Below are 17,203 nucleotides of genomic sequence, written 5' to 3'. Positions count from 1 at the left end.
CCGAATGGATGTGTACTTGTGTACCGTCGATCGGATTCAGGTTTCTGCCCGAACATGTGTGATACGTGCAAATATGAAGATCGTTGAAATAAATGATCTACTGATGGAAAAAAATAGTCTCTAAAAAAAATTGAAGAGTATTTTGATAATTGTTTATTTCTAAAATATCATCCATCTTAAAAAATATTTGGGATAATTTAGTGATGTATTTATCAAATTAGTGATTTTAGGGACCCGTTGACACGTTGAACTTTAAAAAAAAAATTAAAAAGTTAGGTTGCATTTGAGTAAACTAAATGATTCAAAAGTTTTGAATGAAATGGTTCTGAATGACAGTAACTTGTTTGATTATCACTTTGAATAAGCAATATGAATGATGTAAATCAGTGGCGAAGTCAGAAATTTTGATCACTGGTGTCACTAAATAATAATTGTTTGACGATGGTGTTGTCGTTGTGGTGTACCTATCCCCGCCAAATGGGAGGCCGGCGCCAAACCCCAGTTTTGGCGTGAATAGGAAGTCATTTAATAACAAATACTCGCCACTTTTCAAATATATTACGTTGCTATAGAAAGAAAAGATATTATTATTAACATCATTATTCTAAAATGAGTTGAGTTGTGCATAAAATTTGTGAAATCTGTGTGAAAGTTGTACATTAATTTGTTTAAATTGAATTTTACCAAGGGAGTATTCAATAAAATCATAAATATATCCAAAATGTCATGAGTCTGAAACAAAAGAAAAAAAGAAAATGGACAAGTCAACTGAAAATGTGTAACTTGAAGCAATTTTACAAGAAGTTAACTGAGATCAAATTTAAAAGCTTCACGTTTGTATAAATTAAAGAAAGACTGAAAACATGTGGCTATTGTGCTTTTACCTTTTTAATGGTGTCACAACCTACCTTGATGTGGTGTCACCTAAATAATTGAGTTAATTACTTTGCTAATTACTGAAATCTCAGTGGTGTCAATTGACCCCATAGCAATATACTTGCCTCCGCCACTGATGTAAATTAGCTTATTAAGGTTTTGCATGAATAAACAACAATGTAGTTGTTTAATAAATTTTTTAATATAGTTTTAAAAAAATATCACAAAAATTTAAATTATTAGTGGTTAAGAGATTATTTCAGTTATGAATGTTTCAATGCCGAATTTTGAACCATTCATCATCATATGTCATTATAAGATCAGAGATAAACGAACTGAATGTTGAATAATTAAAAATTTAATGTTTAACTATTCAATTAAGTGGTACTCAAATGCACCATTAGATAACCATCAAAAGTTACATACCGACTCAGGGTGCGTTTGATGAAGCAAAATAATTTAGCGCTTAATAGTTTAAAATCTAGTGATTCAAAGCTTATTATTGAATTTAGTTCTGATAATTTGTTTGATACCATTCCAAATGAACTCTATTAATGATGTAGAATAAATATATTAACCTTATAACTGGAAAAATAAAGAATATAATTGCTAAAAAATTCAGCATCATTAATTATTCAGATCTTACAAATAAACACACTGAATATTAAACGATTTAACATTCAATATTAAATCAATACTAAGTCATTAAATTGGCAATCAAAGGCACCTCGTTTATTAAGATGACTCTAACCATTACTAATTTAATTAGGCACTTTTGCTAATATGTCAACTCTCTTTCATAGTTTAAACTTAACGTTCAACAAGAGATGTTATCATTGCGACTTTTTACCAAAAGAAAAGAAGAATCTTAAATATACCGTTAAGCTTTAACAAATTCAATATTAATAATTCAGAGTTAGCAAATTTTAAAAATTGCATTAAAATACATCTGTACTCTGAAAATTACACACACAACTTACCAACTAACCCTTGTATATAGGATACGTCACACTCCATATTTGAGTCACGAATTGACATCTTTGGGCGGCAATTTACTAGTATAAACGACATAAATTAACGTTAGCTACAAGGTACTATATATTACGGAGTACTAAAACAAACCTACGTCTCACCCAACATCAAACTCAATTTGACATATCCATCATGTTTAACAACAACCACAACAAAAATCTTCACGTAATCTTCCTTCCATATTACGCATCGAGTCACATAATCCCATTAGTCCATGCCGCTAGACTCTTTTCGGCTCGTGGCGTTCGTCCACAATCATCACAACCGTTCACAACGCCCTTATTTTCCAATCTTCGGTCACACGCAACATCGTTAAGGGTCACCCGATCTCAATCCGAACGATCAACTTTCCATCGTCCGAAGTAAGATTCCCGATGGAATAGAGAACCTAAATTCGGTTACTAGTCTCGAAATGACATCTAAGTTGTTTCGTGGTATAAACATGTTACAAAAAGAAATGGAACAGTTGATTAGTGATCTGGCTCCTGATTGTATATTTTCAGACATGTTTTTTTCCTTGGACAGTTGATATGGCAGAGGAATGTCCTAGGTTGTTATTTTATCCTTCATGTTTTTTGTATCATTCGATATTTCATAGTTTGAAAGTTTATGAGCCACAAAAGAAGGTAAATTCGGAATCCAAATGGTTTTTGGTTCCTAATTTGCCTGATCAGATCATTATGAAAAGGTCTCAAGTTTCGGAACATTTAAAGGAGAAATCAGGATTTGGTGAAATGATTGAAAAAATTCAAGAATCAGAGAAACGAAGTTACGGGTTGGTGTATAATACGTTTTACGAAATCGAACCGGCTTATGTTGATCATATTAAGAAGATAAAAGGGTTAAAAGTGTGGCATATTGGTCCGCTTTTTCAGTTTTTTATCGGGGAGAATCGCGAAAAGGGTGTTTCTGAGAAGAAAAGTTGTTTGAGTTACTGGAATCGGTGATATACGTTTGCTTTGGAAGTATGGTGAAGTTTCCGGAAGCTCAAATTACGGAAATTGTGTTGGCGTTAGAGGAATCGAAGCAACCGTTTATTTGGGTGGTGAGAAAAGGGGGAATTGATCAGGAGATTTGGGGGTTGCCCAAAGGGTTTGAGGAAAGAATTGTAAGGGGTAATATGGGTTTGATTATAACGGGTTGGGCCCCACAAGTGGAGATTCTAGAACACCCTAAGGTGGGCGGGTTTTTGACTCATTGTGGGTGGAACTCGGTTCTTTAGGCTGTGGCGGCGGGCGTGTCGTTGATAACGTGGCCAGCACTTTTATAATGAGAAGTTAGTAGAGCTTCTAGGGATCGGAGTGGGAGTCGGGGCGGATATTTGGAACCCTAGTTTTGAGATCACTAGCCCGATTATTGAGAAACGAGCTTTTATTGAGGCTATTGAGATATTGATGGTGGATCCGCGAAAGCTGAAAGCGTTAAACGTAACTCGAGGGAATTAGCGATGAAAACGCAAAAGGTTGTGGAAGAAGGTGGGTCTTCTTTCAACCAGTTAACGGCTTTGATAGAAGAACTCAATGCCGTTAAATTAGCCCGAAAGCCTTAATTAAAGCTCTTATTCGATTTCTCATATAAAGTTTGCTTATGTTATATGTTCGAAATTATAATTGGAGTATGAAACTATTATTAGTGTGTGATTCTGGTTTGTGTAAACTTTGATATGTTATGGCTAGCTTACGCACAACTATTTTTACAATTTTGTTATGTGAAGTTTATTTTGCCGTAAATACAATAACAACAAAACTCAATCTCATATATGTGAGGTAGACAATCTTTCTCCTCCCTAGAATAAAGAGAAGTCATTTCTCCACCCAGAGTGAAACACCCTAAGGGTGGAGAAAAGTCCCCCTCTCAATGTTCTATGTATAGAGAGATTGATTCCGAATGGACCTCTGACAAATAAGTAGGTTAAAAAAAGTGTGAGACGCCATGAAAATGGTAGAATCAAAATTTCGTGGGTTTTAAATCTGTCTGAAGTTCAATTTAAACTCTAAACGACAGTTAATCGCCAATAATTTGACGCTTGGTGTTGCCGTAAATAAAGAAATTTAAGCTTTTACCCGTTCGAATTTGAGATCTTTCACAACTTTGGTGAAAGAAATTTAAGCTTTTACCAGTTCAGAAACCTTGATGATTAATGCTATTTATTCTCATAAACAAAAAATTAGATGATATTTAAGAAGTTGCAATCTTATACTCCAATAATGTTGACAAAATTAGTTTATATTTGTGGTTATGCTAATTAGTATTGGGCCAACTATGGGCTTTTTGTATATAAGTGAAGCTACTCTGATTCTAGCAAGCCTCATTAAGAGTGGGCCAATATTGTGTAATTGACTAATCAAACTACTACGGAGTTAAATAACCCGAAAAGTGAGCCTACTTTTTATTTTAATTTTTTAATTCTGTAAGCTTCTCATTTAACACTTGTAACATGAAGAGAAGGCGATTTCACCCGATTCATTAGATTTATCCACGCTATTCAGAATAGATATGGACACTATAAATAAATATATAACGGAGATGAATATGTATAGAGGATTAGTGGATCATATATACATGTCTATATAGATTCATGGATATATTTTATGTGTACATACATAAATTGTGATAAATTCACTTATTTTATGTGTCTAATATATATTTTGAGAGTTCATAATTTACATACCCGGTTGATGACATATGCACTTGGTCCGGTATGATCAGTACATCGTACAACAATCTACAACATAAAATGTGGTGATATCGACTGTATTATCTCATTTGGAGGCTTTGAACCACGATTGCCTTTCAAAACTCTAAATTTAAAAAAATGGCATGTCATGGACTACATTATGAGTAGTTCCTTTGATTGATGTCGAGTAGATATTAAAAGTTTAGAAATAATTGAATGCGAAATCCTTTGAATTCTTTGTAAATTGCTTCAAACGTCTTGCTAGTTTTTACACTAATACATTTCTGACATAATAAAAGAAATAAATGCATACACATATTTACACAAAGCCAAAAAAAATTTCAATCATATATTGTATCCAGAATCCGTACGTGTTGGATTAGATATAACCAAATCATAACTAAATCAAACCAAAACTAATTTAACCAACCCATTTTAACCAAATCATTTGAGTTCGATCAATATTATGAGTAAAACCGTTTAATGCACACTCCTACATATGGGGATTACACATTTGCATTTGTCAACATAAAAGTTTACTAGTGATCTTAAAACCTTATGTTCTATTAACAAAAAGATTACATATTGTTGTAGCTAGATTTTTATAATTTTATAGCATATATATTTTTCATTATAATAGTTTTTTATTTCATTGTATATTAGAAAATATTCAACATTATTTTGAATATTAATGACTATTCATTAATATGATTAATTTTTTGGATATAAATATATGAAATTTAATGAATATACATATATAAATATGGTTGAACAAAAAATTAATATATGTATTGTAATGTGAAAATTATATATATATATATATATATATATATATATATATATATATATATATATATATATATATATATATATATATATATATATATATATATTGGTAGGATCAAGAGGGAAGTAACCAATCGGGGAGAAACGGGGGGAAGCAAAAACTTCTTTTTTTCGTTTTTTGAAAAAACTTTGTTCACGAACATTATAGATGAGATGAAAATATGAACATTTAGTAGAGACACTTTTTGATAAATGTTTTTATTTTGGCGGGAAAACGCTCGAAGAAGTAATATATAACAATTATCGTGTTTTTCGAGCGTATATTGAGGTTTTAGCTATTGGGGTTTAGATATTAGGGTTTAGATATTAGGGTTTATAGGGTTTAGATATTAGGGTTTAGAAATTTAGGGTTTAGGGTTTAGATTTAGGGTTTAGATTTAGGATTTAGATTGAGTTTTTAACACGAACGGTTTAGAGTTTAGGGTTTAGGGTTTAGGGTTTAGGGTTTAGGGTTTGGTGTTTTGAGTTTATTCCATAAACCCAAAACACCAAACCCTAAACCCTAAACCCTAAACTCTAAATCGGGCTAAATTTTACTTCACAAAACATGAAGAAAAAAAACGTTCATATTCTTCACGAACAATATTATCTTGAATGTTATTTTTTAAGATCGTTTTCCCGCCTAAATAATAACATTCATCACGAAGTGTCTCTTCTAAATGTTCATATTTTTGTGTGATCTTGATGCCGGAAAAAAAAATTCCAAAAAAAATGAAAAAAAAATATAATTTTGCTTCCCCCCGCTTCCCCCCGATTGGTTACTTCCCCATTGATCCTGCCCATATATATATATATATATATATATATATATATATATATATATATATATATATATATATATATATATATATATATATATATATATATATATATATATATATATATATTAGGGTAGTGTTCCCATGAGAACAGTTCTTATTTTTCGGAATGGTGAGAACACTTTTCAACCAATCATTTTATTAACATGTTAAGGGGTAATTTGGGTATTTCTCTTTCTTTTAAATGTAACTTCCTTATTTTTCTCATAAAACTATCATCCCTAACTGTTTAATTTCAGTTTTCAAATAATTCTTATGAAGATACTAACGTATTTTTAATTTGATAAAGATTCATGGGGATGGCTTTAACATGGATGCAAACAATTAGATGAATTGTAAATTCACAGTCAACATCAACTTTTCGGATGCAGCATAACATATACGTAATTACATCCAATTTAGGTTGTAATTCCATTTATTATTATGGAATTAAAGGATGAATTCTCATAGAGATAAATCAAAATTTGGATGCACCAGCATTTGTATACGCAACTACAATATGGACATGCGCATTCGTAAATGAATATTAACCAAACGATATTAATAATTAGCAGTTTCTGATAAAGAAACTAAGAAGAGTGTCTCCATCGTCATTAATTAACTAGTTTAAGACCCGCAACCTTGCGGGTTTTAGTCTGAAAATTTTGTTTTGTACGTTACTTTTAAATTACAACAATAATTATACCTACAAGATTGATTTTTAAATTTCATGGTTTGATAGGTTTGCGAGATTATAATCGAAGAGTGAATGCACACTTTAGTCTATGACATTATGACACGTGTTTCTTATTTTTTGTCCTTTTCAATCTTAAATAAAAATGTATCACCATTGACCAGTTGTTTATCGTAAGAAACTACATGTGTAAAATCCATCTTATAAAGATCAATGGACTTAAGAGCCTGTGCGTTGCACGACGACTCTTAATTAGGCTTACTGTAAAAAATTTATAACGTATGACAGCAAGATAATGACAATATCAAAATTATGTAAATCATAAGAAATCAAAACGTTATAGTTGATATCAAAGCAACGTTGTTTGTCCATCAAGAAATGGTTGGATAATATTTGTTCATATAGATGATGAATAAACAACTTAAATTTACAGATTGTTGTAAACATGTAATAGATAGAAAGCACGCTGCTTAATGGGGTATAACATATATAGACAAAGACATTGCAGTATTGCACGAGGGGTTTGTTTGGTGGACAAGCTTCTTGGAGCTTATGAGAGCTTATTGAAGCTTGAGCTTATGATTTTAATAAGCTCCAAACCATAAGCTTTGTTTGGTAGACATAAAAAGTAAAGCTTATGAAAATCATAAGCTCTTAAAAGATAAACTACTTCTAGTAGATTATGAAAAAAAAAGCAGAGCTTATGAAATGGAAAATAAGCTCCAGCTACCATAAGCTCCATCTACAGCTCTAGCTCATAAGCTCCAGCTCCAGCTATAAGCTCCAGCTCTAGCCAGTTTCATCCAAACACACCCGAGGTACATTTATTCAAACGTAGTAGATATATCATGATTTAAACAATTGATTTAATAATACATTGTATGACAAATTGTACGGGAGCTGAGTTCACCTCAGATCAAGAAGTTCTTCATGGCACATTTGTTGGTGCTGATAGAAAAGCAGCGTCAGCAAACAAGCCTTCATAAACAATGAAGTACACTTGTCCTTTTGAAGAGTTGAATTCTTCATTTTTAATCTCAAACCAATTAATTCTTCAAGAAAGCCGATTTATAACACAACGAAGCAATTAGATTGGAAAGTAATTGATGTAACAATATATCAAAGGATTTAACATAAACATAAGTAAAGATAAGTATTGCTACAAAAACATACATACATATATATATATATATATATATATATATATATATATATATATATATATATATATATATATATATATATATATATATATATATATATTGGACCAATCCATGGATAAGCACCAAATGGTGTAACATCCTCAAGTGGGCCTAGTTGTAAGATTACTATTTTACCCTTAAGTTAGTATTGTGCTACTTTATGCTTTTATTTTTATTTATTGTTTATTATTATTTAATGATGTGGTTAGGACCAGTTTGTGACAAGGGTCACAGAACAGGTTTGTTTATTTAAATTGGACTTCGTTTGGGTTGCAGAAAGATGTACGAAAGATATCAGATAACTGATAAATACCCGTGTGTTGTGCAGTGTGGGATTTTAACCCACTTTAGATGACTAGTGCTTCTAATTTCTTTATTTGGTTTCCAGATTATTCACACACACAAACACATACCGTACCTTCATCTCCTTCACCTAACAAACCCTAAATTATAATCCTTGTTCTTGAGATCAAATCGTTTACATCTTTGTGTTCCTTGTGATTTACTGATTCTATCAAGGTAAGAATCACAAGTTTTCATGCTTTAATCTTTGAGAAAATTGAGTTTTTGTGTTAGTTTTTACAAAGTGAGCAATTTGGGTCAAAGTGGTTAAATTTGATGTTGGTTGAGTCTAAATCTTGTGGGTTTATGTTTCTACATGTTTAGTGTCTTTGATTTGGCCAGTTTTGAGGTCGTAATCGAGCTCTAGAGCAAGAATTGGTTGATTTTGGGTGAAACCCGTCACTTTGTGTTCAGCTTCTGCAGATGAACTACCCTCGGCCGATGGTCTTTGACCATCGACCGATGGTGAGGGACGATCGGCCGGTGGACAAGACCATCGACCGATAGTGTATGACTTCTGACCAACGGATGTAATTTTGACGATCGACCGATTGGGGGAGACCATCGACCGATGGTGTGTTGACGATCGGCCGATGGATGGGACCATCGACCGATGGTCTTAGGCAGTGAAAATTTTAGTAAGTGTTGAGTTTTAGCCGTTATGCTGCCCGTTTGTATTTTGATAATTTTGATGTAAATTTTGAAAGTGCACAAGTGTTAAGGAGAAAATTTTTAGCAGACAGTTTTCTGACAAAATTTTCTGTATTGTGTTATTTGGTGTTTATGGACATAAACTAACTCGTGTATATGTATTTCTCAGGAGAAAAGGAGAAAGTGAAGGTTCAGTGATTAGATAGCTGAACACCTTCTCATTTGCTGGTAATCGGTGAGTGGGACTAACTGGAGAACATAGTATATAGAAGCATGTTATATTATGATTGCCATGCTTGTTAGATATACTTATTGTTGTGGTTAGTTAGTTCCTTGTGATGACTGCATGTTAGTTGAAGCTTGTCTGCTTGTGACGATCGCTCCAAATCCATATGGACGAACACGTCATTCATTGATTTCATTGCGAGGTATTTGACCTCTATGTGATACATTTTGTAACATTGTATTCGTTTGAAAAGGTATTTCATAAATGAATATATAAATTCCAGGTTTTTAACATCTGATGATTTCTACGTATAGACAATCACCATTTAATGGTTTACAATAATACATCTGTTGACAATACAGTCAAAATAAGATACATGGTAATGGTTTGGTGAATGCAAGTTTCTTGTATATAGCATGTATGACTCCAAGCACATATCTTGTATCACGTATAAGCAAACAGCGGAAGACTTCTAGAATCCTGAGAATAAACATGCTTCAAGTGTCAACACAAAGGTTGGTGAGTTCATAGTTTTAATATTACACATAACCCGTATATCAATGTGGATTACAAAAGTTCAGTTGTTTTATTCAAAACGTTTATCAATAGGTTTTACATAAAAGGTGGATCACAAGATTTCAGTTGTTTCATCCGAAACGTTTATCAATCGGTTCTACAAAATTGAGCACCCTGGTAACTAAACTTTAATGCTTATATTATTTGTACCCTTTGTATAATCATCTTAATAATACACGCAAACCAACGTGTACGCTTCTCAAATAGCATACGTCCGTTAAAAGGCTAGCGCTCTAGCTCGGACGGGGATATCAAGCCCTATGGATCCATATAATACTACTCGCGCCCACCAGTTCTTATAACCGGCAGTTACTAGTTACCAAAGCTAAGGGATTTTCGGTTCAAACTCGGTGTAGAATTTAGTATGTACTTGTATCCATTGCGTTTAAAATAAAGTGCATGTATTCTCAGCCCAAAAATATAGATTGCAAAAGCAATTAAAAAGGAAGCATATGAAACTCACACATATAAATATTGTATATCGGTTAATAAAACATTTGCATGTATTCTCAGCCCAAAAATGTAGAGAGTAAAAGGGATCTTATGAAACTCACACATATAAATATTGTATATCGGTTAATAAAACATTTGCATGTATTCTCAGCCCAAAAATGTAGAGAGTAAAAGGGATCTTATGAAACTCACAGTTAAATATTGATATACAATATTGTAGGAAAGCACGTAGACGCATCGGAGATGATAAACACGAGGTTTGATTCACAAAAAAAAATACCCCCGAACATTACCCATAACCTCCTTGGCAATAACCCATAATTTCCTTAGCTCTAGCTTGCTCGAAAACTCATTTTGAAAATTACTTGGACAGCACTCCGTCGTAATATTTTTTGTACATTATTATTTTTGTATCGCAAAAATAATAACACTAATAATAATAAAAAATAATAAGATTAATAATAATCTTATTAATAATAATAATAATAATAATAATAATAATAATAAATAATAAATAATATTACGGAGTATATATATATTTGTGTATGTGTGTGATTTAAATCGAGCGAAAACACTGAAATTTATAGATGTGGCCTGAAATCTGGAGTCATGCGACTCGCATGGAAATGGCCTTCTGGCCATGCGACTCGCATGAGGACCAGGGACAGCTCACATTGTTTTGGCTCCTAGCTTGTCGACATAATATAAAATAAATATAAATATATAAATAATTAATATAATTATTTATATATTATATTTTATTCTTGTGCATAGTAGACTAGATATTTTTAGTCCGTTGCGTCGGGCGTTTCTTCTTGACTCGGGTCCCGGTTCCGGATTTTCAGACGTCCTTGCGTACTATTTTATATCGTGTACTTTTCGTTTTGTGACTCGTACCTTTGTCACAATATAACTTAAATTATCCCTAAATTATATCACTCAAATTATAACTTATACATTTGAGTGTTTTGGTCATTTACTTCTATAAATCATTGTCTCGCTGTTTGTTAAAATACATTTTAAAATAGTGTTTTACTGTAGCAATTCACTGTAGCAAAGTCAATTTCACTGTAGCAAATAGTGATTTTCGAAAACACTGTAGCAAAGTCAATTTCACTGTAGCAAATAGTGATTTTCGAAAACACTGTAGCATTTTGAGTAATGTGGCAATTTGAAAACACTGTAGCAAATTAGTGTTTTACTGGTTCATCTTAAACGTTTTAGTTAACTTATCTAAATATCAATCGAATCAATAATCGAATGTTATTATCGTTTACTAAATAACTTGAAATCATATATATTCAAATAGATATATAAACCAATAAGTTTAATGTACGGTATCATGCAATTAAAACTTTGTTACATTTTCAAGTTATAGTATATATATGTATCTATTTACATATAATGGTTCGCGAATCGTTGAGAATAACCGAAAGGTATTTGAATAGTTCAAAAATTTTGAGATTCAGTTTTACAGACTTTGCTTATCGTGTCGGAAATGTTAATCATACAAAGATTAAGTTTAAATTTGATCAGAAATTTCCGGGTCATCACACTGCTGGAGCCCAGTGCGTCCCTATTATGTGGTAGCCTCGGTAGGAGAGATCAACCTGCGGGTTAGGTTCCTCTGTGGTAGCCTAGACAGCCGTGGTGTATATATATGTGAATGACGCGTCCTTCGCGTATGGATTATGTATATACATACGGTGGTGGAGGAACTTCTGGTCAGCCCCAGTCCGATCAGCTGGTGGTTAATGGTTTGGCCGAGCCTCCAGAGTCTCTGTAGATGGCACTTGGGTGATGTTTGTGTGTTAGACTATTGTGACATGATTAGTATAACGCTTATGTATGCTATGGCCTGTAGTTAGTCGTACTCACTTAGCTTCGTGCTAATTCCACTCACCTTAAAGTCTTGTGAAAAGATACCCGAGCTTGCGAAACCTCAAAGTAACGTACCTATCACATTATACATATTATCAAACGCAAACTCAAGTCGGTCAACCAATTCTTTCACCATTCCTAAGTCATTTTGACCCAAAGTGCAATCCCGACCCATTTTGCACCATTAACCCTAATAATGGGTCAACTTCACTAAAAACCCTAACTCTAGTCAAATATGGTCTTATTACATTTTTAAATCACCAATTTAACTCATTTTCACACATGCAAGACCACTTAGGTCATTAAAGACCCATTTGACCCATTTCAAGGTCAACACACCCATTTGGGTCATCCATGCCCAATTAACACCCATTTACATATCATTGAAGTGTTCTAGTACTTTAACTAACTAATTAGGTTCATAAACATAAATTAACACTTTGAAAACCCTAATTAGTTACCTTTGAGTCTACATGACCCAAATTCACCCAAAATCCCCAAATTACTAGCAAGTGGGTTTTGTGTGCATCACTAACCCAAACCCTAACCCTTAATGCAATTAAAGTAAGAATCTAGGTTTTAGAACTTACCAACACAATCACTACGTAGCTAGCGACTAGATGAACGACTTTAGAACTCGCACTAAGACCCGATTCAACCTCCTTTACCCTTTAATGAAGCTTTCTCACTCAAGAAATGCACTCTCTCACTAGAATTGAATTGGAGAGGATAAGGTGGTTGTGAATGGAGTTAATGAGCTCCCAAAACTGATCCAAGGCATTAAATTCGGGCTCCAAAGTGTTTTGACCAAAATGCCCTCAAAATATCTTTTTTAAAAGAAGAGGAGAATCTGTCGCAGACAGATGGGGCGGCGCGCCACCAGGCCGCGCGGCGCGCGACACCTCCAGTTCAGCTTCTTTCTTGCTTTTAAATATATAACCAAAACCCCGTTTCAAGTATCGAACATTACACTTATATACACTACAAATATTCGGGTCTTACAACTCTCCCCCACTTATTCGGATTGCGTCCTCGCAATCCAAGCCGCATGACACGAGGGAAGATAAACTAACATGAACTCTTCGGGCTCCCAAGTGAACTCGGAACCTTTACTTCGTCGCCATTGAACCTTGAAGGTTCTCACCTCTTTATTTCTCAACATTTTCACCTTCTCGTCAAGGATAGCAATCGGTTCCTCGACATATTCTAACTTGTTGTTTAACTCGATCTCGTCTAAAGGCATCCATGAGGAATCATCCGCAAGACACTTACGGAGGTGGGAAACATGAAATGTATTATGGATCCCCGCAAGTGAAATGTCCCGTTCTTATTGATTAAAAACGTTCCATATTAATTGATTTCGTTGCGAGGTTTTGACCTCTATATGAGACGTTTTTCAAAGACTGCATTCATTTTTAAACAAACCATAACCTTTATTTCATCAATAAAGGTTTAAAAAGCTTTACGTAGATTATCAAATAATGATAATCTAAAATATCCTGTTTACACACGACCATTACATAATGGTTTACAATACAAATATGTTACAACAAAATAAGTTTCTTGAATGCAGTTTTTACACAATATCATACAAGCATGGACTCCAAATCTTGTCCTTATTTAAGTATGCGACAGCGGAAGCTCTTAATAATCACCTGAGAATAAACATGCTTAAAACGTCAACAAAAATGTTGGTGAGTTATAGGTTTAACCTATATATATCAAATCGTAACAATAGACCACAAGATTTCATATTTCAATACACATCCCATACATAGAGATAAAAATCATTCATATGGTGAACACCTGGTAACCGACAATAACAAGATGCATATATAAGAATATCCCCATCATTCCGGGACACCCTTCGGATATGATATAAATTTCGAAGTACTAAAGCATCCGGTACTTTGGATGGGGTTTGTTAGGCCCAATAGATCTATCTTTAGGATTCGCGTCAATTAGGGTGTCTGTTCCCTAATTCTTAGATTACCAGACTTAATAAAAAGGGGCATATTCGATTTCGATAATTCAACCATAGAATGTAGTTTCACGTACTTGTGTCTATTTTGTAAATCATTTATAAAACCTGCATGTATTCTCATCCCAAAAATATTAGATTTTAAAAGTGGGACTATAACTCACTTTCACAGATTTTTACTTCGTCGGGAAGTAAGACTTGGCCACTGGTTGATTCACGAACCTATAACAATATATACATATATATCAAAGTATGTTCAAAATATATTTACAACACTTTTAATATATTTTGATGTTTTAAGTTTATTAAGTCAGCTGTCCTCGTTAGTAACCTACAACTAGTTGTCCACAGTTAGATGTACAGAAATAAATCGATAAATATTATCTTGAATCAATCCACGACCCAGTGTATACGTATCTCAGTATTGATCACAACTCAAACTATATATATTTTGGAATCAACCTCAACCCTGTATAGCTAACTCCAACATTCACATATAGAGTGTCTATGGTTGTTCCGAAATATATATAGATGTGTCGACATGATAGGTCGAAACATTGTATACGTGTCTATGGTATCTCAAGATTACATAATATACAATACAAGTTGATTAAGTTATGGTTGGAATAGATTTGTTACAAATTTTCACGTAGCTAAAATGAGAAAAATTATCCAATCTTGTTTTACCCATAACTTCTTCATTTTAAATCCGTTTTGAGTGAATCAAATTGCTATGGTTTCATATTGAACTCTATTTTATGAATCTAAACAGAAAAAGTATAGGTTTATAGTCGGAAAAATAAGTTACAAGTCGTTTTTGTAAAGGTAGTCATTTCAGTCGAAAGAACGACGTCTAGATGACCATTTTAGAAAACATACTTCCACTTTGAGTTTAACCATAATTTTTGGATATAGTTTCATGTTCATAATAAAAATCATTTTCTCAGAATAACAACTTTTAAATCAAAGTTTATCATAGTTTTTAATTAACTAACCCAAAACAGCCCGCGGTGTTACTACGACGGCGTAAATCCGGTTTTACGGTGTTTTTCGTGTCTCCAGGTTTTAAATCATTAAGTTAGCATATCATATAGATATAGAACATGTGTTTAGTTGATTTTAAAAGTCAAGTTAGAAGGATTAACTTTTGTTTGCGAACAAGTTTAGAATTAACTAAACTATGTTCTAGTGATTACAATTTTAAACCTTCGAATAAGATAGCTTTATATGTATGAATTGAATGATGTTATGAACATCATTACTACCTTAAGTTCCTTGGATAAACCTACTGGAAAAGTGAAAAATGGATCTAGCTTTAACGGATCCTTGGATGGCTCGAAGTTCTTGAAGCGGAATCATGACACGAAAACAAGTTCAAGTAAGATCATCACTTGAAATAAGATTGTTATAGTTATAGAAATTGAACCAAAGTTTGAATATGATTATTACCTTGTATTAGAATGATAACCTACTGTAAGAAACAAAGATTTCTTGAGGTTGGATGATCACCTTACAAGATTGGAAGTGAGCTAGCAAACTTGAAAGTATTCTTGATTTTATGTAACTAGAACTTTTGGAATTTATGAAGAACACTTAGAACTTGAAGATAGAACTTGAGAGAGTTCAATTAGATGAAGAAAATTGAAGAATGAAAGTGTTTGTAGGTGTTTTTGGTCGTTGGTGTATGGATTAGATATAAAGGATATGTAATTTTGTTTTCATGTAAATAAGTCATGAATGATTACTCATATTTTTGTAATCTTATGAGATATTTCATGCTAGTTGCCAAATGATGGTTCCCACATGTGTTAGGTGACTCACATGGGCTGCTAAGAGCTGATCATTGGAGTGTATATACCAATAGTACATACATCTAAAAGCTGTGTATTGTACGAGTACGAATACGGGTGCATACGAGTAGAATTGTTGATGAAACTGAACGAGAATGTAATTGTAAGCATTTTTGTTAAGTAGAAGTATTTTGATAAGTGTATTGAAGTCTTTCAAAAGTGTATAAATACATATTAAAACACTACATGTATATACATTTTAACTGAGTCGTTAAGTCATCGTTAGTCGTTACATGTAAGTGTTGTTTTGAAACCTTTAGGTTAACGATCTTGTTAAATGTTGTTAACCCAATGTTTATAATATCAAAAGAGATTTTAAATTATTATATTATCATGATATTATGATGTACGAATATCTCTTAATATGATATATATACATTAAATGTCGTTACAACGATAAACGTTACATATATGTCTCGTTTCAAAATCATTAAGTTAGTAGTCTTGTTTTTACATATGTAGTTCATTGTTAATATAATTAATGATATGTTTACTTATCATAATATCATGTTAACTATATATATAACCATATATATGTCATCATATAGTTTTTTTACAAGTTTTAACGTTCGTGAATCACCGGTCAACTTGGGTGGTCAATTGTCTATATGAAACCTATTTCAATTAATCAAGTCTTAACAAGTTTGATTGCTTAACATGTTGGAAACATTTAATCATGTAAACATCAATCTCAATTAATATATATAAACATGGAAAAGTTCGGGTCACTACAGCAAGCTCTTCGGGTAATTCCAATCGATATGCAACTTCACCAACACGAGCTAAAACCTTGAATGGCACAATAAACCGAGGAGCTAACTTTCCCCGTTTTCGAAATCGAATAATACCTTTCCATGGTGAAACCTTAAGCATCACCATATCGCCTTCTTGGAACTCAATCAATCACCTACGTCTATCGGCATACGACTTTTGCCTATCTTGAGCCTTCTTCAAATGTTCCCGAATCAAATCGATCTTGCCATTGGTCTCTAAAACCAAATCGGTACTCCCGATCTCTCTTTGACCCACTTCTCCCCAACAAACGGGAGTTCGACACCTACGCCCATAAAGCATTTCGTAAGGTGGCATCCCGATACTAGTATGATAACTATTATTGTA

At 33.0% G+C, this 17,203-nt stretch overlaps 1 pseudogene; it reads left to right on the top strand.

Moving 5' to 3' along the window:
* Positions 1–2,070: 2,070 nt before the first annotated feature.
* LOC139904601 (solanidine UDP-glucose glucosyltransferase 1-like) lies at positions 2,071–3,457 on the top strand (annotated as a pseudogene).
* Positions 3,458–17,203: the final 13,746 nt, after the last annotated feature.

This window comes from Rutidosis leptorrhynchoides, chromosome 4, assembly GCF_046630445.1.
Source record: "Rutidosis leptorrhynchoides isolate AG116_Rl617_1_P2 chromosome 4, CSIRO_AGI_Rlap_v1, whole genome shotgun sequence".
Classification (NCBI taxonomy): domain Eukaryota; kingdom Viridiplantae; phylum Streptophyta; class Magnoliopsida; order Asterales; family Asteraceae; genus Rutidosis; species Rutidosis leptorrhynchoides.
This window is presented reverse-complemented; position numbering and strand designations above follow the sequence as displayed.